This window comes from Ranitomeya imitator, chromosome 1 (genome assembly GCF_032444005.1).
Source record: "Ranitomeya imitator isolate aRanImi1 chromosome 1, aRanImi1.pri, whole genome shotgun sequence".
Taxonomy (NCBI): Eukaryota; Metazoa; Chordata; class Amphibia; order Anura; family Dendrobatidae; genus Ranitomeya; species Ranitomeya imitator.
In genome coordinates, this window is record NC_091282.1 from 51335034 (window position 1) to 51358109 (window position 23076).

At 44.0% G+C, this 23076-nt stretch overlaps 1 protein-coding gene across 1 annotated transcript in view; it reads right to left on the reverse strand.

Annotated features, from left to right (window-relative positions):
• LOC138661632 (acyl-coenzyme A amino acid N-acyltransferase 1-like) overlaps positions 1–23076 on the reverse strand; it is a 65623-nt gene that overhangs the window by 25438 nt on the left and 17109 nt on the right. The window contains exon 2 of the mRNA XM_069746463.1: positions 17101–17344. The gene's annotated coding sequence lies outside the window, so the exon portion shown is untranslated. The remainder of the gene's footprint in view (positions 1–17100; positions 17345–23076) is intronic.

Here is a 23076-nt window from a genome sequence, read left to right on the forward strand (position 1 = left end):
ATATAATGACTGTGAGTAAGATGAAAAGACAAACGTAGGGATGAAATAGATTCAGCAAAGTGAGGCCCGATATTCTAGACAGAACGAGGATAGGAAAGATAACTTTGCGGTCTACACAAAACCCTAAAGAAAACCATGCAAAGGGGGCAAAAAGACCCTCCGTACCGAACTAACGGCACGGAGGTACACCCTTTGCGTCCCAGAGCTTCCAGCAAAACAAATAGACAAGCTGGACAGAAAAAATAGCAACAAATAGCAAAGAAGCACTTAGCTATGCAGAGCAGCAGGCCACAGGAATGATCCAGAGAAACACAAGTCCAACACTGGAACATTGACAGGAAGCATGGATCAAAGCATCAGGTGGAGTTAAGTAGAGAAGCAGCTAACGACCTCACCAGATCACCTGAGGGAGGAAACTCAGAAGCTGCAGTACCACTTTCCTCCACAAACGGAAGCTCCACAGAATTCACAACAATCCACCATCTACACACTGGGAAGCCCTGGGGACATACTTCACCTGTGGGAAGGTATGTCATCTAGCTGCCATAACATCACCCCAGCGGACCCCTAAGCAGCGTCGGTCACCCTGACCGAATACCACAGGTGGCGTCACGAACATTTCCCCTTTAAAGACCTTCCCTTCTTTTATCAACGGACCTCCCGAGGGCCACGGACCGGGTCAGCCACCGTGACATCCCCCTTGAGAACCGAAGGGCCCGGTACCAAGTACCCTGCCGCCCTTGGGAGTGCTCCAAGAGCTTTTTGATCAAAGCGCGTAGGACTGGCGTATCTCTTTTTTCTCTTTCATTATGCTTTTAACATTCCCTTGGTTTTAATGTTTTTCTAATAAATGTGATGCTTTCTCTTATCCAATTTTTGCAGTTGCTGGATCTCCTTCCATACTTTTGTATACAGTTCCTATGGCATCTACCAAGGCTTTGAAGGAAATACTGGAATAGTGCCGAATGCAGTGGTAGCTGCTCAATGTGAAGCTGTGAAGAAGTCTTTGAATAGACCCTGACACAGACATGAGCTGTGTTTTCATGATGTATTCATGATTCCTTGGTCGTAATGGGTGCAATATTACTGGTACTGTAAGATAGGACTGGACAGTTTCTTGCATCTCAGAAGAGGAACCTGAAGATATTGTCCAGTTATGGTGCCGTGTCCTTGCCAGATGGAGATTTGAGAAGTGAGCTGGCAGACAACTGATGACTTTGATTGACGGTTATGCATGTGATATCCCAATAAAATGCTAATGGTTTGATGGGAGAATTACACAAAGACGTCTTCATGGGATGAGTCATATGATCTATGTCACTGCTTGAGGCTGAAGATACTTAACAGCCTTGGGATCTTTTTCAGAGGAAAAAACTTGCCTCTGTTTGTCTTGTGTGATAAGTGAGTATTACATAGTAACATAGTAACATAGTTAGTAAGGCCGAAAAAAGACATTTGTCCATCCAGTTCAGCCTATATTCCATCATAATAAATCCCCAGATCTACGTCCTTCTACAGAACCTAATAATTGTATGATACAATATTGTTCTGCTCCAGGAAGACATCCAGGCCTCTCTTGAACCCCTCGACTGAGTTCGCCATCACCACTGTTGTGGATTCTGTTTTTGGGCTCCCTCTGGTGGTTACAGATGGTACTGGGTGACTTGTGTTCTCTGTGGTCTCTGGTGTCCACCTGTTCTATCAGGATATGGGAGTTTCCTATTTAACCTGGCTTTTTTTGTAATTTCCTCGCCGGCTATCAATGTAATCAGTGTGTCTTGTTACCTCTGCTTCCCGCTTCTGTATTCTTCAGGACAAGCTAAGTTTTTGATTTTCCTGTTCCACGTTTTGCATAATTTGTGTCTTAGTCCAGCTTGCAGATATGTGATTCCTTTTTGCTGGTTGCTCTAGTGGGCTGATATTACTCCTCATGTTCCATGAGTTGGAACATGAGTTCAAGTAATTTCAGGATGGATTTTTGTAGGGTTTTTCGCTGACCGCGCAGTTCACTTTTGTATCCTCTGCTATCTAGCTTTAGCGGGCCTCATTTTGCTGAATCTGTTTTCATAACTACGTATGTGCTTTCCTCTCATTTCACCGTCATTACATGTGGGGGGCTGCTATTTCTGTGGGGTGTTTCTCTGGAGGCAAGAGAGGTCTGTGTTTCTTCTAATAGGGAAAGTTAGTTCTTCGGCTGGCGCGAGACGTCTAGAATCATCGTAGGCACGTTCCCCGGCTACAGCTAGTTGTGTGTTGAGGTTCAGGATCGCGGTCAGCTCAGTTTCCATCACCCTAGAGCTTGTTTTGTTTTTTGTGCTTGTCCTTTTGTGATCCCCTGCCATTGGGATCATGACAGTATAGCCGGCCAAAAAAGTGGTAATCGTATTGGCTGAAGTAGGAGGAAAAGTAGTCTGAGGAAGTTTTTTTTTTTTTCCCCCTCAGAGTTTGCTGCATAGCCTTAATTGCAGCCTGGCTGTGTCTTACCTCCTCTTAATCCTTGAATGGCTCTGACCTCAGCTGTTTATCATGGACGTCCAGAGTTTGGCTTCCAGCCTGAATAATCTTGCTGCTAAGGTTCAAAATATACAAGATTTTGTTGTACATGCTCCTATGTCTGAACCTAGAATTCCTATCCCAGAGTTTTTTTCTGGAGATAGATCTAGTTTTCTGAATTTTAGGAACAATTGCAAGTTGTTTCTTTCTTTGAAATCTCGCTCTTCTGGAGACCCTGCTCAGCAAGTCAAGATTGTTATATCTTTCCTGCGGGGTGACCCTCAGAATTGGGCATTTGCATTGGCACCAGGGGATCCTGCGTTGCTCAATGTGGATGCGTTTTTTCTGGCATTGGGTTTGCTCTATGAGGAACCTAACCTAGAGATTCAGGCTGAAAAAGCTTTATTGGCTCTCTCTCAGGGGCAAGATGAAGCAGAAATATATAGTCAGAAATTTCGGAAATGGTCGGTGCTTACTCAGTGGAATGAGTGCGCCCTGGCTGCAAGATTCAGAGATGGCCTTTCTGAGGCCATTAAAGATGTCATGGTGGGGTTCCCTGCGCCTACAGGTCTGAATGAGTCTATGACTATGGCTATTCAGATTGATCGGCGTTTACGGGAGCGCAAACCTGTGCACCATTTGGCGGTGTCTTCTGAACAGGCACCTGAGACAATGCAATGTGATAGAATTCAGTCCAGAAGTGAACGGCAAAACTATAGGCGGAAAAATGGGTTGTGTTTTTATTGTGGTGATTCAGCTCATGTTATATCAGCATGCTCTAAACGCACAAAAAAGGTTGATAAGTCTGTTGCCATTAGTACTTTACAGTCTAAGTTCATTCTGTCTGTGACTCTGATTTGTTCATTATCAGCCATTTCCGTCGATGCCTATGTGGATTCAGGCGCTGCCCTGAATCTTATGGATTGGTCATTTGCCAACCGCTGTGGGTTTAGTCTGGAGCCTCTGGAAGTCCCTATTCCTTTGAAAGGAATTGACTTTACACCTTTGGCTATGAATAAACCTCAGTACTGGACACAAGTGACCATGCGTATGACTCCCGTTCATCAGGAGGTGATTCGCTTCCTGGTACTGTATAATTTACATGATGTCTTAGGCCGGCGTCACACACAGCGTAAAACAATACGGTCCGTATATTACGGCCGTAGTACGCTGAAAAGTCCCGAAAAAAGTGGTCCGTAGCTCCTCCGTAGGCAGGGTATGTCAGCGTTTTTTGCGCATGGCATCCTCCGTATGTAATCCGTATGGCATCCGTACTGCGTGGTTTTCTCGCAGGCTAGCAAAACCAACATACCGCTATAGAAGTGATCCCTGTGTCCCAAAAAGAAAAGAAAATATATATATACTGTCTATATATATATATATATATATATATATATATATATATATATATACAGTTAGGGCCAGAAATATTTGGACAGTGACACAATTTTTGCGAGTTGGGCTCTGCATGCCACCACATTGGATTTGAAATGAAACCTCTACAACAGAATTCAAGTGCAGATTGTAACGTTTAATTTGAAGGGTTGAACAAAAATATCTGATAGAAAATGTAGGAATTGTACACATTTCTTTACAAACACTCCACATTTTAGGAGGTCAAAAGTAATTGGACAAATAAACATAACCCAAACAAAATATTTTTATTTTTAATATTTTGTTGCAAATCCTTTGGAGGCAATCACTGCCTTAAGTCTGGAACCCATGGACATCACCAAACGCTGGGTTTCCTCCTTCTTAATGCTTTGCCAGGCCTTTACAGCCGCAGCCTTCAGGTCTTGCTTGTTTGTGGGTCTTTCCGTCTTAAGTCTGGATTTGAGCAAGTGAAATGCATGCTCAATTGGGTTTAGATCTGGAGATTGACTTGGCCATTGCAGAATGTTCCACTTTTTGGCACTCATGAACTCCTGGGTAGCTTTGGATGTATGCTTGGGGTCATTGTCCATCTGTACTATGAAGCGCCGTCCAATCAACTTTGCAGCATTTGGCTGAATCTGGGCTGAAAGTATATCCCGGTACACTTCAGAATTCATCCGGCTACTCTTGTCTGCTCTTATGTCATCAATAAACACAAGTGACCCAGTGCCATTGAAAGCCATGCATGCCCATGCCATCACGTTGCCTCCACCATGTTTTACAGAGGATGTGGTGTGCCTTGGATCATGTGCCGTTCCCTTTCTTCTCCAAACTTTTTTCTTCCCATCATTCTGGTACAGGTTGATCTTTGTCTCATCTGTCCATAGAATACTTTTCCAGAACTGAGCTGGCTTCTTGAGGTGTTTTTCTGCAAATTTAACTCTGGCCTGTCTATTTTTGGTATTGATGAATGGTTTGCATCTAGATGTGAACCCTTTGTATTTACTGTCATGGAGTCTTCTCTTTACTGTTGACTTAGAGACAGATACACCTACTTCACTGAGAGTGTTCTGGACTTCAGTTGATGTTGTGAACGGGTTCTTCTTCACCAAATTAAGTATGCGGCGATCATCCACCACTGTTGTCATCCTTGGACGCCCAGGCCTTTTTGAGTTCCCAAGCTCACCAGTCAATTCCTTTTTTCTCAGAATGTACCCAACTGTTGATTTTGCTACTCCAAGCATGTCTGCTATCTCTCTGATGGATTTTTTCTTTTTTTTCAGCCTCATGATGTTCTGCTTCACCTCAATTGAGAGTTCCTTTGACCGCATGTTGTCTGCTCACAGCAACAGCTTCCAAATGCAAAACCACACACCTGGAATCCACCCCTGACCTTTTAACTACTTCATTGATTACAGGTTAACGAGGGAGACGCCTTCAGAGTTAATTGCAGCCCTTAGAGTCCGTTGTCCAATTACTTTTGGTCCCTTGAAAAAGAGGACGCTATGCATTACAGAGCTATGATTCCTAAACCCTTTCTCTGATTTGGATGTGGAAACTATCATACTGCAGCTGGGAGTCTGCACTTTCAGCCCATATTACATATATAATTTTATTTCTGAACATGTTTTTGTAAACAGCTAAAATAACGAAACTTGTGTCACTGTCCAAATATTTCTGGCCCTAACTGTATATATATATATATATATATATATATATATATATATATATATATATATATATATATATATATATATATATATATATATATGTGTGTCAGTAGACACATATATTAGAGAGAAAAGCTGGTAATTCAGTGCGGTGTACAGTAAAATCACACTGACAGCTTACAGTAGAATAGGTAGAATAAATGTGTACACATAGAATAGGTATATATATATATATATGTCAGTGAGACACATATATGTATATATATTAATATTTATTCCAGCGCTAGACAGCTTGAAAGCCGGTAATTCAATTACCGGCTTTTTCCTTCTCCTTCCTAAAAATCCAATACTAGTAAAGGGTTAAATAAAACACAAACACATTTTTTAAAATTATTTTAATGAAATAAAAACAATGGTTGTTGCAGTATTTTATTCAACGCCCAATCCAGTCACTGAAGACCCTCGTTCTGTGAGTAAAAAAACATAATAAACCAACAATATACTTACCCTCCGCAGATCTGTAACGTCCAACGATGTAAATCCTTCTGAAGGGGTTAAAACATTTTGCAGCAAGGAGCTGTGCTAATGCAGGCTGCTCCTCGCTGCAAAACCCCAGGGAATGAGGCTAAAAATAGATCAATGATCTATATTTAGCTTCATTTGCGGTGAGGCGCCCTCTGCTGGATGTTCATAGATCGTGGGAAATTACCTAGAAAGCCAGGGAGCTTTCTAGGTAATTTCCCACGATCTATGAACATCCAGCAGAGGGCGCCTCACCGCAAATGAAGCTAAATATAGATCATTGATCTATTTTTAGCCTCATTCCCTGGGGTTTTGCAGCGAGGAGCAGCCTGCATTAGCACAGCTCCTTGCTGCAAAATGTTTTAACCCCTTCAGAAGGATTTACATCGTTGGACGTTACAGATCTGCGGAGGGTAAGTATATTGTTGGTTTATTATGTTTTTTTACTCACAGAACGAGGGTCTTCAGTGACTGGATTGGGCGTTGAATAAAATACTGCAACAACCATTGTTTTTATTTCATTAAAATAATTTTAAAAAATGTGTTTGTGTTTTATTTAACCCTTTACTAGTATTGGATTAATAATGGATAGGTGTCATAATTGACGCCTCTCCATTATTAATTAGGCTTAATGTCACCTTACAATAGCAAGGTGGCATTAACCCTTCATTACCCCATATCCCACCGCTACACGGGAATGGGAAGAGAGTGGCCAAGTGCCAGAATAGGCGCATCTTCCAGATGTGCCTTTTCTGGGGTGGCTGGGGGCAGATATTTTTAGCCAGGGGGGGGCCAATAACCGTGGACCCTCTCCAGGCTATTAATATCTGCCCTTAGTCACTGGCTTTACTACTCTGGCGGAGAAAATTGCGCGGGAGCCCACGCCAATTTTTTCCGCCATTTAACCCTTTATTTTAAGAGCTAGAACGGCCAAATTTTGCAGATACACACTACTGACATTAGTAGAGTGTGGAATCTGCAAAAAAAATGGAGAGAAGACATGGTTTACTGTATGTAAACCATGTCTCAAATCATGTCGGGTTTTAGGAAGGAGAAGGAAAAAGCCGGTAATTGAATTACCGGCTTTCAAGCTGTCTAGCGCTGGAATAAATATTAATATATATACATATATGTGTCTCACTGACATATATATATATATATATACCTATTCTATGTGTACACATTTATTCTACCTATTCTACTGTAAGCTGTCAGTGTGATTTTACTGTACACCGCACTGAATTACCGGCTTTTCTCTCTAACAGCGCTGCGTATTTCTCGCAAGTCACACTGCTTGTCCGTGTGTAATCCGTATTTTTCACGCTTCCATAGACTTTCATTGGCGTATTTCTTGCGCAGTACGGTGACAAACGCAGCATGCTGCGATTTTGTACGGCCGTAGAAAGCCGTATAATACTGATCAGTAAAATACGGCAAATAGGAGCAGGGGCATAGAGAATAATTGTGCCGTATTTTTTGCGAGTTTTACGGACGTAGATTCTGCGCTCTTACGTCCGTAAAACTCGCATGTGTGACGGCGGCCTTAGTGCTTGGTCTGCCATGGTTACAAACTCATAACCCAGTCTTGGACTGGAAAACGATGTCTGTGTTAAGCTGGGGATGTCAGGGGGTTCATGATGATGCACCTCCGATTTCTATCGCTTCATCTACTCCTTCTGAGGTTCCAGTATTTTTGTCTGATTATCGGGATGTTTTTGAGGAGCCTAAGCCCAATTCGCTTCCTCCTCACAGGGATTGCGATTGTGCTATAGATTTGATTCCTGGCAGTAAATTTCCTAAAGGTCGTTTGTTCAATCTGTCAGTGCCAGAGCATACTGCTATGCGGGATTATGTTAAGGAGTCCTTGGAAAAGGGACATATCCGTCCATCTTCGTCCCCTTTGGGAGCAGGTTTTTTTTTTGTGGCCAAAAAAGATGGTTCCTTGAGGCCTTGTATAGATTACCGTCTTTTGAATAAGATTACAGTTAAATATCAGTATCCTTTGCCATTGTTGACTGATTTGTTCGCTCGCATTAAGGGGGCTAAATGGTTCACTAAGATTGATCTTCGGGGTGCGTATAATCTTGTGCGGATAAAGCAGGGTGATGAGTGGAAAACCGCATTTAATACGCCTGAGGGCCATTTTGAGTATTTGGTGATGCCTTTTGGACTTTCTAATGCTCCTTCTGTCTTCCAGTCCTTTATGCACGATATTTTCCGTGAATATCTGGATAAATTTATGATTGTGTATTTGGATGATGTTTTGGTTTTTTCGGATGACTGGGAGTCCCATGTTCAGCAGGTCAGGAAGGTGTTTCAGGTCCTGCGGGCCAATTCTTTGTTTGTAAAAGGTTCAAAGTGTCTCTTTGGAGTTCAGAAGATTTCTTTTTTGGGGTATATTTTTTCCCCTTCTACTATTGAGATGGATCCCGTCAAGGTTCAGGCTATTTGTGACTGGACGCAGCCTACATCTCTTAAGAGTCTACAGAAGTTCTTGGGCTTTGCTAATTTTTATCGTCGTTTCATAACTAATTTTTCTAGTGTTGTTAAGCCTTTGACGGATTTGACTAAGAAGGGTGCTGATGTTGCTGATTGGTCTCCTGCGGCTGTGGAGGCCTTTCAGGAACTTAAGCGCCGGTTTTCTTCTGCTCCTGTGTTGCGTCAGCCAGATGTTTCGCTTCCTTTTCAGGTTGAGGTTGATGCTTCCGAGATTGGAGCGGGGGTGGTTTTGTCACAGAGAAGCTCCGATTGCTCAGTGATGAAGCCATGTGCGTTCTTTTCTAGAAAGTTTTCGCCCACTGAGCGGAATTATGATGTTGGTAATCGGGAGCTTTTGGCCATGAAGTGGGCATTTGAGGAGTGGCGTCATTGGCTTGAGGGTGCTAGACATCGTGTGGTGGTCTTGACTGATCACAAAAATCTGATTTACCTTGAGTCTGCCAAGCGTCTGAATCCTAGACAGGCTCGTTGGTCACTGTTTTTCTCCCGTTTCGATTTTGTGGTTTCATACCTGCCAGGTTCAAAGAATGTGAAGGCGGATGCTCTTTCTTGGAGTTTTGTGCCTGACTCCCCTGGAAATTCTGAGCCCACTGGTATCCTTAGGGATGGGGTGATTTTGTCGGCTGTCTCCCCAGACTTGCGACGTGCTTTGCAGGAGTTTCAGGCGGATAAACCTGATCGTTGTCCGCCTGAAAGACTGTTTGTTCCGGATAATTGGACCAGTAGAGTCATCTCCGAGGTCCATTCTTCTGCGTTAGCAGGTCATCCTGGAATATTTGGTACTAGAGACTTGGTGGCCAGGTCTTTTTGGTGGCCTTCCTTGTCGAGGGATGTGCGTTCTTTTGTGCAGTCTTGTGAAGTTTGCGCTCGGGCTAAGCCTTGCTGTTCTCGGGCCAGTGGATTGTTGTCACCTTTGCCTATTCCGAAGAGGCCTTGGACGCACATTTCCATGGACTTTATTTCGGATCTCCCTGTCTCTCAAAAAATGTCCGTCATCTGGGTTGTGTGTGACCGCTTTTCTAAGATGGTTCATCTGGTACCCTTGCCTAAGTTGCCTTCCTCCTCTGAGTTGGTCCCTCTGTTTTTTCAGAACGTGGTTCGTTTGCATGGGATTCCGGAGAACATCGTTTCTGACAGGGGATCCCAGTTTGTGTCTAGATTTTGGCGGACGTTCTGTGCTAAGATGGGCATTGATTTGTCCTTTTCGTCTGCATTCCATCCTCAGACGAATGGCCAGACGGAACGAACTAATCAGACCTTGGAAACTTATTTAAGGTGTTTTGTTTCTGCTGATCAAGATGACTGGGTTACCTTTTTGCCGCTTGCCGAATTTGCCCTTAATCATCGGGCTAGTTCTGCTACCTTGGTTTCTCCTTTCTTTTGTAATTCGGGGTTTCATCCTCGTTTTTCCTCTGGTCAGGTGGAGCCTTCTGATTGTCCTGGAGTGGACATGGTGGTGGATAGGTTGCATCAGATTTGGAGTCATGTGGTGGACAATTTAAAGTTGTCCCAGGAGAGGGCTCAGCAGTTTGCTAATCGCCGTCGCCGCGTGGGTCCTCGACTTCGTGTTGGGGACTTGGTCTGGTTGTCTTCTCGTTTTGTTCCTATGAAGGTCTCTTCTCCTAAGTTCAAGCCTCGGTTCATCGGTCCCTATAGGATCTTGGAAATTCTTAACCCTGTGTCGTTTCGTTTGGATCTCCCGGCATCGTTTGCTATTCATAATGTGTTCCATCGGTCGTTGTTGCGGAAGTATGAGGTACCTGTTGTTCCTTCGCTTGAGCCTCCTGCTCCGGTGCTGGTGGAGGGAGAATTGGAGTATGTTGTGGAGAAGATCTTGGATTCTCGTGTTTCCAGACGGAAACTCCAATATTTGGTCAAGTGGAAGGGTTATGGTCAGGAGGATAATTCTTGGGTGGTTGCCTCTGATGTTCATGCTGCTGATTACGTCCGTGCATTTCATAGGGCTCATCCTGGTCGCCCTGGTGGTTCTCGTGAGGGTTCGGTGACCCCTCCTCAAGGGGGGGGTACTGTTGTGGATTCTGTTTTTGGGCTCCCTCTGGTGGTTACAGATGGTACTGGGTGACTTGTGTTCTCTGTGGTCTCTGGTGTCCACCTGTTCTATCAGGATATGGGAGTTTCCTATTTAACCTGGCTTTCTTGTCATTTCCTCGCCGGCTATCAATGTAATCAGTGTGTCTTGTTACCTCTGCTTCCCGCTTCTGTATTCTTCAGGACAAGCTAAGTTTTTGATTTTCCTGTTCCACGTTTTGCTTAATTTTTGTCTTAGTCCAGCTTGCAGATATGTGATTCCTTTTTGCTGGTTGCTCTAGTAGGCTGATATTACTCCTCATGTTCCATGAGTTGGAACATGAGTTCAAGTAATTTCAGGATGGTTTTTTGTAGGGTTTTTCGCTGACCGCGCAGTTCACTTTTGTATCCTCTGCTATCTAGCTTTAGCGGGCCTCATTTTGCTGAATCTGTTTTCATAACTACGTATGTGCTTTCCTCTCATTTCACCGTCATTACATGTGGGGGGCTGCTATTTCTGTGGGGTGTTTCTCTGGAGGCAAGAGAGGTCTGTGTTTCTTCTAATAGGGAAAGTTAGTTCTTCGGCTGGCGCGAGACGTCTAGAATCATCGTAGGCACGTTCCCCGGCTACAGCTAGTTGTGTGTTGAGGTTCAGGATCGCGGTCAGCTCAGTTTCCATCACCCTAGAGCTTGTTTTGTTTTTTGTGCTTGTCCTTTTGTGATCCCCTGCCATTGGGATCATGACACACCACCTCCTCAGGCAAGCAATTCCAGATTCTCACTGCCCTAACAGTAAAGAATCCTCTTCTATGTTGGTGGAAAAACCTTCTCTCCTCCAGACGCAAAGAATGCCCCCTTGTGCCCGTCACCTTCCTTGGTATAAACAGATCCTCAGCGAGATATTTGTATTGTCCCCTTATATACTTATACATGGTTATTAGATCGCCCCTCAGTCGTCTTTTTTCTAGACTAAATAATCCTAATTTCGCTAATCTATCTGGGTATTGTAGTTCTCCCATCCCCTTTATTAATTTTGTTGCCCTCCTTTGTACTCTCTCTAGTTCCATTATATCCTTCCTGAGCACCGGTGCCCAAAACTGGACACAGTACTCCATGTGCGGTCTAACTAGGGATTTGTACAGAGGCAGTATAATGCTCTCATCATGTGTATCCAGACCTCTTTTAATGCACCCCATGATCCTGTTTGCCTTGGCAGCTGCTGCCTGGCACTGGCTGCTCCAGGTAAGTTTATCATTAACTAGGATCCCCAAGTCCTTCTCCCTGTCAGATTTACCCAGTGGTTTCCCATTCAGTGTGTAATGGTGATATTGATTCCTTCTTCCCATGTGTATAACCTTACATTTATCATTGTTAAACCTCATCTGCCACCTTTCAGCCCAAGTTTCCAACTTATCCAGATCCATCTGTAGCAGAATACTATCTTCTCTTGTATTAACTGCTTTACATAGTTTTGTATCATCTGCAAATATCAATATTTTACTGTGTTCTACCAGATCATTAATGAATATGTTGAAGAGAACAGGTCCCAATACCGACCCCTGCGGTACCCCACTGGTCACAGCGACCCAGTTAGAGACTATACCATTTATAACCACCCTCTGCTTTCTATCACTAAGCCAGTTACTAACCCATTTACACACATTTTCCCCCAGACCAAGCATTCTCATTTTGTGTACCAACCTCTTGTGCGGCACGGTATCAAACGCTTTGGAAAAATCGAGATATACCACGTCCAATGACTCACCGTGGTCCAGCCTATAGCTTACCTCTTCATAAAAACTGATTAGATTGGTTTGACAGGAGCGATTTCTCATAAACCCATGCTGATATGGAGTTAAACAGTTATTCTCATTGAGATAATCCAGAATAACATCCCTCAGAAACCCTTCAAATATTTTACCAACAATAGAGGTTAGACTTACTGGCCTATAATTTCCAGCTTCACTTTTAGAGCCCTTTTTGAATATTGGCACCACATTTGCTATGCGCCAAAATGTTCATATCTGTTTATGGGTTATCTGGACTCTGCAGATAGTCAGGTAATGTAACAGCTGAGCTCTAAAAGTTGCCCATAGACTAGATACGACCTGGAAGTTAAAAAAGGTCTCTAACGCCTTTCCCTTTAAAAGAAAGCTGTACTAATGCCTTACTTCTGTCACTGTAAAGCCCCTCACATACCTTTTTAGAGCCATGTGCCATTCTCCGCTCCCCGTGCACAAGACCCTTTGGTACCATGGTATACTTTCAATGCAACCGTTTCTGGTGATCGTTGACTACATTTCCACTAATTTTCTAAAATGCCCAGATCGGTCATGATAGATAAAATGCCAGCATTGTCTTAGGTGCCTAGGTATGACACTGTGGAGTACTCGCTAATGTGTAGTTGGGTCAATGGATCTTTGAACTAGCAAAGTCATGTCTACTAGCTCAATGTTCATACAGTTTCCCAGAATTTCTAGCGAGTCCAGTTCTTGTGTGGAGAAGAAGAGTATTCAGTATTCTCCTCTTAGGCTATCCTGCTGAGGTGGATTCATGAAGTTGCAGGACAGGGTAGACACATGGACCCAGGGCATTGGGACAGAGGGCGGGAGGGCAAATAGAGGAGTGATGACAAAGGCCAGACAAAGAGACAATGGGCAAGTCCAGTCCAGTACCCAGATGAAGGTAGAGGAGCCACCGATGTATTGCAAGAATGAATGCACAGTATGAATAGAGTCCAATAATGACTCATTGGCTTACGGCAACTGTAATAACTCATCAGGCCTCTGTCTTCTGCCAAAAAGCATTTTTAATTCTGTTTGGGTATCAAAGGCAGGGCTTAGTCTCTAGAGAATTTGCTCAACAGTTCTTTTCTCAAAATGGGACCAGGACTTCAATTCCAAATGAGCTTCTCCTGTCAATTTCCCAATTAATTTTCCTGCTTTCTGCTCCATGTACCAGTCTAAATAGATCTGGATAAATCTATCTGGATCAATATCAATAAATGTATCTGGACAAATATCTACGCACAGTCCAAACATGGTCTGCATCTTTTCTCTACAATCTCTTAGTTCATGGGCATCCCCTATGTATCACGCATCCTTCTCCTGTGTCCACAAACAATAAGGGTATGTTCACACGTTCCTGATTTCCATCCTTTTTTTTTCAGGACTGAAACCGCAGCTCTTGGCAGAAAACGCAGGTCCTTTTTTTGTGCTTTTTTGGTGCGTTTTTTGTGCGTTTTTTGATCCTTTTTTTATGCAGTTTTCTATGCAGAGTCTGTGTGTTTTCTAGGAAGTTTTTTAGGGTTAAAATGGCTGAAAATACCCTACCCCTAACCCTACCCCTACCCCTACCCCTACCCCTAACCCTACCCCTAACCCTACCCCTAACCCTACCCCTAACCCTACCCCTAACCCTACCCCTAACCCTAACCCTACCCCTACCCCTAACCCTAACCCTATTCTAACCTTAGTGGAAAAAAAAAAAAATTCTTAATTTTTTTATTGTCCCTACCTATGGGGGTGACAAAGGGGGGGGGGGTGTCATTTACTATTTTTTTATTTTGATCGCTGATCAAAATGCACTTTGGAACGAATGCCGGCCGGCAGATTCGGCGGGCGCACTGCGCATGCGCCCGCCATTTTGCAAGATGGCGGCGCCCAGGGAGAAGACGGCCGGCCGGACACCGGGAGGCCGGGTAAGTATAAGGGGGGGAGATTAGGGCATGGGGGGGGCATCGGAGCACGGGGGGGCATCGGAGCACGGGGGGGGGCATCGGAGCACGGGGTGGGGCATTGGAGCATGGGGGGGTGGGATCGGGGCAGCCACACTCCGCCCACGCACTTCCGCCCGCTTCCCCGCACTTCCCGCTGCAGCGGTTCGGCACCACAAACCGCAATAAAACCCGCAGATATATTTTTGATCTGCGGGTTTTACTGCGGGTTTGACCTCACAATGGAGGTCTATGGGTGCAGAATCGCTGCGGCTCCAAAAAAAGAAGTGACATGCTCCTTTTTTCCCGTAGCTATTCAGCGCGGCTTTTTTTTTTGAAATTCAGGATCATGTGCACAGCGGTTCCTGTTTTCCATAGGGTACATTGTACTGTACCCTGCATGGAAAACAGCTGCGGAACCGCAGCAGCAAAAACGCTGCGGTTCCGCAGTAAAAAACGCACTGTGTGAACATGGCCTAAAACAAAGGCCAGCATTTGGGCACCCATTGTATAATGGTGACCCTCAGGAGTGGACACAGGGTGGGATGTCATTATTGCACAGTAACAATAACGTTTAGTTTTCCGTAACAGCAATCCGATATCACAGCGCGGTCTGATTCCTATACACAGCAGCCGCTCAGATACAGATCATAATGATCGTTCTGAGGAAAACCTGGGACTTACAGTCACACATGTTGCAGATGGAAGCATGAGGGCAGCATAGCCCAGTGGAATGAGATGGGGTGGAGGGGATGTGAACCCATATAATTATAAGGCACAAAATGTTCTGCGATCACTGTGAGCTGAGAGAGACCATCACACAGCTGTACACTGTGTGCAGTATTATTAGGCAAGTTGTATTTTGATCACATGACACTTCTTATACTTGTTGTCCTACTCCAAGCTGTTCAGGCTTGAGAGCCAACTACCAATTAAGTAAATCAGGTGATGTGCATCTCTGTAATGAAGAGGGGTGTTGTCTAATGACATCAAAACCCTATATAAGGTGTGCTTAATTATTAGGCAACTTCCTTTCCTTTGGCAAAATGGGTCAGAAGAGAGTTTTGACAGCTCTGAAAAGTCCAAAATTGTGAGATGTCTTTCAGAGGGATGCAACAATCTTGAAATTGCCAAACTTTTGAAGCGTGATCACCGAACAATCAAGTGTTTCATGGCAAATAGCCAACAGGGTCGCAAGAAGCGTGTTGGGCAAAATAACTGTCCATGAATTGAGGAAAATCAAGCGTGACGCTGCCAAGATGCCATTTGCCACCAGTTATGCCATATTTCAGAGCTGCAACGTTACTGGAGTAACAAAAAGCACAAGGTGTGTGATACTCAGGGACATGGCCAAGGTAAGGAAGGCTGAAAAACGACCACCTTTGAACAAGAAACATAAGAAAAAATGTCAAGACTGGGCCAAGAAATATCTTAAGACTGACTTTTCAAAGGTTTTATGGACTGAGAAATGAGAGTAACTCTTGATGGGCCAAATGGATGGGCCAGAGGCTGGATCAGTAAAGGGCAGAGAGCTCCACTCTAACTCAGACGCCAGCAAGGTGGAGGTGGGGTACAGGTATGGGCTGGTATCATCAAAGATGAACTTGTGGGACCTTTTCGGGTTGAGGTTTGAGTGAAGCTCAACTCCCAGACCTACTGCCAGTTTCAGGAAGACAACTTGTTCAAGCAGTGGTACAGGAAGAAGTCGGTATCATTCAAGAAAAACATGATTTTCATGCAGGACAATGCTCCATCAGATGCCTCCAACTACTCCACAGCATGGCTGGCCAGTAAAGGTCTCAAAGAAGAAAAAATAATGACATGGCCCCTTGTTCACCTGATCTGAACCCCATGGAGAACCTGTGGTCCCTCATAAAATGTGAGATCTACAGGGAGGGAAAACAGTCCACCTCTCGGAACAGGGTCTGGGAGGCTGTGGAGGCTGCTGCACGCAATGTTGATCGTAAACACATCAAGCAACTGACAGAATCTATGGATGGAGGCTGCTGAGTGTCATCATAAAGAAAGGTGGCTATATTGGTCACTAATTTGGGGGGTTTTGTTTTTGCATGTCAGAAATGTTTATTTCTAAATTTTGTGCAGTTATATTGGTTTACCTGGTGAAAATAAACAAGTGAGATGGGAATATATTTGGTTTTTATTAAGTTGCCTAATAATTCTGCACGGTAATAGTTACCTGCACAAACAGATATCCTCCTAAGATAGCCAAATCTAAAAACTTCCAAAAATATTAAGCTTTGATATTTATGAGTCTTTTGGGTTGATTCAGAACATAGTTGTTGATCAATAATAAAAATAATCCTCCAAAATACAACTTGCCTAATAATTCTGCACACAGCTGTATAGTCAGTTCCTGCAACTACTTACCAATACGTGCTCAGCCCCATGGAAAAAAAAGTCCTGGTAACCCCTTTAACTCTTAACTATAACCTCAATGCAGAACATGCATACAGCACTGTGCAGATAGGAATCGTTTCTATATTCTATCTTGCTTATGTGCATTATCTGCAATGGCAGACATTAATATAATGCAAACTGGAGAGGTAGCGAACAGCTCTGCTATATTTGAAAGCCACCTACATAACAATATTGGGGCATGATCCAGCGGCGTCTAAGATTAAGCTGTTGTGAACAGAGTTAACTCTGATCACAGCAATCACTCTCAGTTGCAAGCTGTATAACACTAAGCTGTATGGAGTGCGCTCAACACCAGTGGGACAGTCTCAATTTAGGGGAGCTGTCTTTGTTGCCCAGGGCTGTATCACGACTTTTACTCACTGTGCGGTGTATCGTCTCCTGCCGTGCAGTGAAGTCTGCGATGTCTGGTCTGCTGCCTTATAGAGAAGTTTGTGATGTCTTGTCACCTGTCAGATTGATCTGTTACTGATACATAGGTTCTCCTCCGAGGGAGGACCCGGCTTCTCTGTGCTCTGTACACATGTATTTGCATTCATTTAGTTAACTCATTATTCTCCTTATTATTTTCTTGAAGTCTGGTCTTCCTGGGATTCAAACATCCAACCTGTAGCATTAAAGGAAGCAGCAAGACTTAATAAGAGCCACAGGCTGCAATGGCAAATATACAACAGTTTTCTATACTTGAATGTGCAGTTTATAGTCCCATCTTCTACAGGCAGATTCTACTGATACACACAGCTACACCTCCATATATCAAATACATTTCTATATACAATAGCTATAGAGTTACGGTAAATAAAAGTCAAAGTTTTTTTTCTTCCTATAAAATTGCTAAAAAAAAATGAAAAATAATTACATTTTGAATGCATTTTTCAAAAAATTAAAAATATAACAGTATCAGCAAATAGCAGACATATTCCTGTAATCGTAGCAACCCGTACAATACAGTGGACAGTGATTATTTACAGTCGTTGGGGAATGATGTAAAAGATGGCATGATTGATTTTTCTCTTCATTAAACTCATAAAAAATGTAAACAAATAATGCTGAGGCTTCATCATATATAGTGTAAATGCTGTAATAGCATTTTTTATCTGTATGTTTTCTGCTGTTGTCCACACCACACGACGCAATAACAATCTTCTCGTATTATTGAGATTTTCCTGCTCTTTTTCTATGCCTCTTTTCTTTCACTTGATGCACAATTGGTTCAGATATTGTATGAAACAGTGAGTTTAATGTTTTTTTTTTACTGAAAATGCAGCACCTCTGCCTCATATTGGACATATGGAATTAATTGTAACTTGGGAAGTGAGAAAGAGCTAATACTTCAACCTCCATTGAAGTAGGACCTCCTGCAGTTAACAGGTCGTTGCAACAAGGGAGAGGATTCATATACTCAGAGGTGGAGACATACAGGGGCTTCCTCTGGTCAAAGGAATCAGTTTTCTTTGCTAAAAAGAATTATTTCAGACTCACAGAGTGGTCAGTGATGAATCAGTGATGAATATTGGGGTTTGCATTGATCTGATAGAGAGATATATTTTTAGCATTGTAGTGAAGAAACGAACATAACGCATTCACTCACATCATTGTAATACTAGCCAAATGCCTCCAACTTAATGTCAGTCAGATGGATGATGTTATCCATGCCATGTTTCATGTCTAAAGAAAGGTAAAACTGCAATAACAAACATGACGACAATATCTACTGCCTGGGGCTTCCTTGGGCGAAGATATCCTGAAAGTTCTTCTAAAAGACCTAGCACATCCGAAGGCCAGCCCCCATATGAGCTCAACAAGGCGAGGTATGTGGGAGTAACATTAATCTAATAAAAATTTGAGTTTGGGTTTTCGTAACTTTTCAATCCTGGAAGGTACAGCTGCTGTAGTCCTGACCATTTTCCTAAGAGGAGTTCCTCTCTCCGCTAAGCTCTGAGCCATTTACATGATACAGGTGTAGTATTTTTCTCTTGTTTTCCCTTTTATTTCATGTGATTGTATATACTATACTGTTTGTTCCTATTTTGTGTCATTTTTGTATATTTTTATGAACACTGCCTTCCTTGTTATGGCTGGCAATCAGGCAACACAGCGTGCAGTAATCAGCGCACATACAGAGATCTGGCAATAACCAAAAACAATAGGACGAGCTCTGAGACGTGGAATCTCTGTAGACTGCAGTACCTGATCTATCCTCACACAACTATAAGCAGCAGTGGATTGCGCCTAACAACTACCTATGCAACTCGGCACTGCCTGAGGAGCTGACTAGCCTGAAGATAGAAATACAAGCCTGACTTACCTCAGAGAAATACCCCAAAGGAATAGGCAGCCCCCCACATATAATGACTGTTAGCAAGATGAAAAGACAAATGTAGGAATGAAATAGATTCAGCAAAGTGAGGCCCGATATTCTAGACAGAGCGAGGATAGCAAAGAGAACTATGCAGTCTACAAAAAACCCTAAAACGAAAACCACGCAAAGGGGCAAAAAGACCCACCGTGCCGAACTAACAGCACGGCGGTGCACCCCTCTGCTTCTCAGAGCTTCCAGCAAAAGACAATAGCAAGCTGGACAGAAAAAAACAGAAAACAAACTAGAAGCACTTATCTAGCAGAGCAGCAGGCCCAAGGAAAGATGCAGTAGCTCAGATCCAACACTGGAACATTGACAAGGAGCAAGGAAGACAGACTCAGGTGGAGCTAAATAGCAAGGCAGCCAACGAGCTCACCAAAACACCTGAGGGAGGAAGCCCAGAGACTGCAATACCACTTGTGACCACAGAAGTGAACTCAGCCACAGAATTCACAACAGTACCCCCCCCTTGAGGAGGGGTCACCGAACCCTCACCAGAACCCCCAGGCCGACCAGGATGAGCCACATGAAAGGCACGAACAAGATCTGGGGCATGGACATCAGAGGCAAAAACCCAGGAATTATCTTCCTGAGCATAACCCTTCCATTTGACCAGATACTGGAGTTTCCGTCTAGAGACACGAGAATCCAAAATCTTCTCCACAATATACTCCAATTCCCCCTCCACCAAAACAGGGGCAGGAGGCTCCACAGATGGAACCATAGGTGCCACGTATCTCCTCAACAACGACCTATGGAATACATTATGTATGGAAAAGGAGTCTGGGAGGGTCAGACGAAAAGACACCGGATTGAGAATCTCAGAAATCCTATACGGACCAATAAAACGAGGTTTAAATTTAGGAGAGGAAACCTTCATAGGAATATGACGAGAAGATAACCAAACCAAATCCCCAACACGAAGTCGGGGTCCCACACGGCGTCTGCGATTAGCGAAAAGCTGAGCCTTCTCCTGGGACAAGGTCAAATTGTCCACTACCTGAGTCCAGATCTGCTGCAACCTGTCCACCACAGAATCCACACCAGGACAGTCCGAAGACTCAACCTGTCCTGAAGAGAAACGAGGATGGAACCCAGAATTGCAGAAAAATGGAGAGACCAAGGTAGCCGAGCTGGCCTGATTATTAAGGGCGAACTCAGCCAACGGCAAAAATGACACCCAATCATCCTGGTCAGCGGAAACAAAACATCTCAGATATGTTTCCAAGGTCTGATTGGTTCGTTCGGTCTGGCCATTAGTCTGAGGATGGAAGGCCGAGGAGAAAGATAGGTCAATGCCCATCCTACCACAAAAGGCTCGCCAGAACCTCGAGACAAACTGGGAACCTCTGTCAGAAACAATATTCTCAGGAATGCCATGTAAACGAACCACATGCTGGAAGAACAAAGGCACCAAATCAGAGGAGGAAGGCAATTTAACCAAGGGCACCAGATGGACCATTTTAGAAAAGCGATCACAGACCACCCAAATGACCGACATTTTTTGAGAAACGGGAAGGTCAGAAATGAAATCCATCGAAATATGTGTCCAAGACCTCTTCGGGACCGGCAAGGGCAAAAGCAACCCACTGGCACGTGAACAGCAGGGCTTAGCCCTAGCACAAATTCCACAGGACTGCACAAAAGCACGCACATCCCGTGACAGAGATGGCCACCAGAAGGATCTAGCAACCAACTCCCTGGTACCAAAGATTCCTGGATGACCGGCCAGCACCGAACAATGAAGTTCAGAGATAACTTTACTAGTCCACCTATCAGGGACGAACAGTTTCTCGGCCGGACAACGATCAGGTTTATTAGCCTGAAATTTCTGCAACACTCTCCGCAAATCAGGGGAGATGGCAGACACAATGACTCCTTCCTTGAGGATACTCGCCGGCTCAGATAACCCCGGAGAGTCGGGCACAAAACTCCTAGACAGAGCATCCGCCTTCACATTTTTAGAGCCCGGAAGGTATGAAATCACAAAATCAAAACGAGCAAAAAAATAACGACCAACGGGCCTGTCTAGGATTCAAGCGCTTGGCAGACTCAAGATAAGTAAGGTTCTTATGATCAGTCAAAACCACCACGCGATGCTTAGCACCCTCAAGCCAATGACGCCACTCCTCGAATGCCCACTTCATGGCCAGCAACTCTCGGTTGCCCACATCATAATTACGCTCAGCAGCAGAAAATTTCCTGGAAAAGAAAGCACATGGTTTGAACACTGAGCAACCAGAACCTCTCTGTGACAAAACCGCCCCTGCACCAATCTCAGAAGCATCAACCTCGACCTGGAACGGAAGAGAAACATCAGGTTGACACAACACAGGGGCACAGCAAAAACGACGCTTCAACTCCTGAAAAGCTTCCACGGCAGCAGAAGACCAATTAACCAAATCAGCACCCTTCTTGGTCAAATCGGTCAATGGTCTGGCAATGCTAGAAAAATTACAGATGAAGCGACGATAAAAATTAGCAAAGCCCAGGAATTTCTGCAGACTTTTTAGAGATGTCGGCTGAGTCCAATCCTGGATGGCCTGAACCTTAACCGGATCCATCTCGATAGTAGAAGGGGAAAAGATGAACCCCAAAAATGAAACTTTCTGCACACCGAAGAGACACTTTGATCCCTTCACGAACAAGGAATTAGCACGCAGTACCTGGAAAACCATTCTGACTTGCTTCACATGAGACTCCCAATCATCTGAGAAGATCAAAATGTCATCCAAGTAAACAATCAAGAATTTATCCAGATACTCACGGAAAATGTCATGCATAAAAGACTGAAAAACAGATGGAGCATTGGCAAGTCCGAACGGCATCACCAGATACTCAAAATGACCCTCGGGCGTATTAAATGCCGTTTTCCATTCATCTCCCTGCCTGATTCTCACCAGATTATACGCACCACGAAGATCAATCTTAGTAAACCAACTAGCCCCCTTAATCCGAGCAAACAAGTCAGAAATCAATGGCAAGGGATACTGAAACTTAACAGTGATCTTATTAAGAAGGCGGTAATCAATACACGGTCTTAGCGAACCATCCTTCTTGGCTACAAAAAAGAACCCTGCTCCCAATGGTGACGACGATGGGCGAATATGTCCCTTCTCCAGGGACTCCTTCACATAACTGCGCATAGCGGTGTGTTCAGGTACGGACAAATTAAATAAACGACCCTTAGGGAATTTACTACCAGGAATCAAATCGATAGCACAATCACAATTCCTATGCGGAGGTAGGGCATCAGACTTGGACTCTTCAAATACATCCTGAAAGTCCGACAAGAACTCTGGGATGTCAGAAGGAATGGATGACGAAATAGACAAAAATGGAACATCACCATGTACTCCCTGACAACCCCAGCTGGTTACCGACATAGAGTTCCAATCCAATACTGGATTATGGGTTTGTAGCCATGGCAACCCCAACACGACCACATCATGCAAATTATGCAGTACCAGAAAGCGAATAACTTCCTGATGTGCAGGAGCCATGCACATGGTCAGCTGGGCCCAGTACTGAGGCTTATTCTTGGCCAAAGGTGTAGCATCAATTCCTCTCAACGGAATAGGACACCGCAAAGGCTCCAAGAAAAATCCACAACGTTTAGCATAATCCAAATCCATCAGATTCAGGGCAGCGCCTGAATCCACAAACGCCATGACAGAATACGATGACAAAGAGCACATTAAGGTAATGGACAAAAGGAATTTGGACTGTACAGTACCAATAACGGCAGAGCTATCGAACCGCCTAGTGCGTTTAGGACAATTAGAAATAGCATGAGTAGAATCACCACAATAGAAACACAGTCTGTTCAGACGTCTGTGTTCTTGCCGTTCTACTTTAGTCATAGTCCTGTCGCACTGCATAGGCTCAGGTTTACTCTCAGGCAGTACCGCCAGATGGTGCACAGATTTACGCTCGCGCAAGCGACGACCGATCTGAATGGCCAAGGACATAGACTC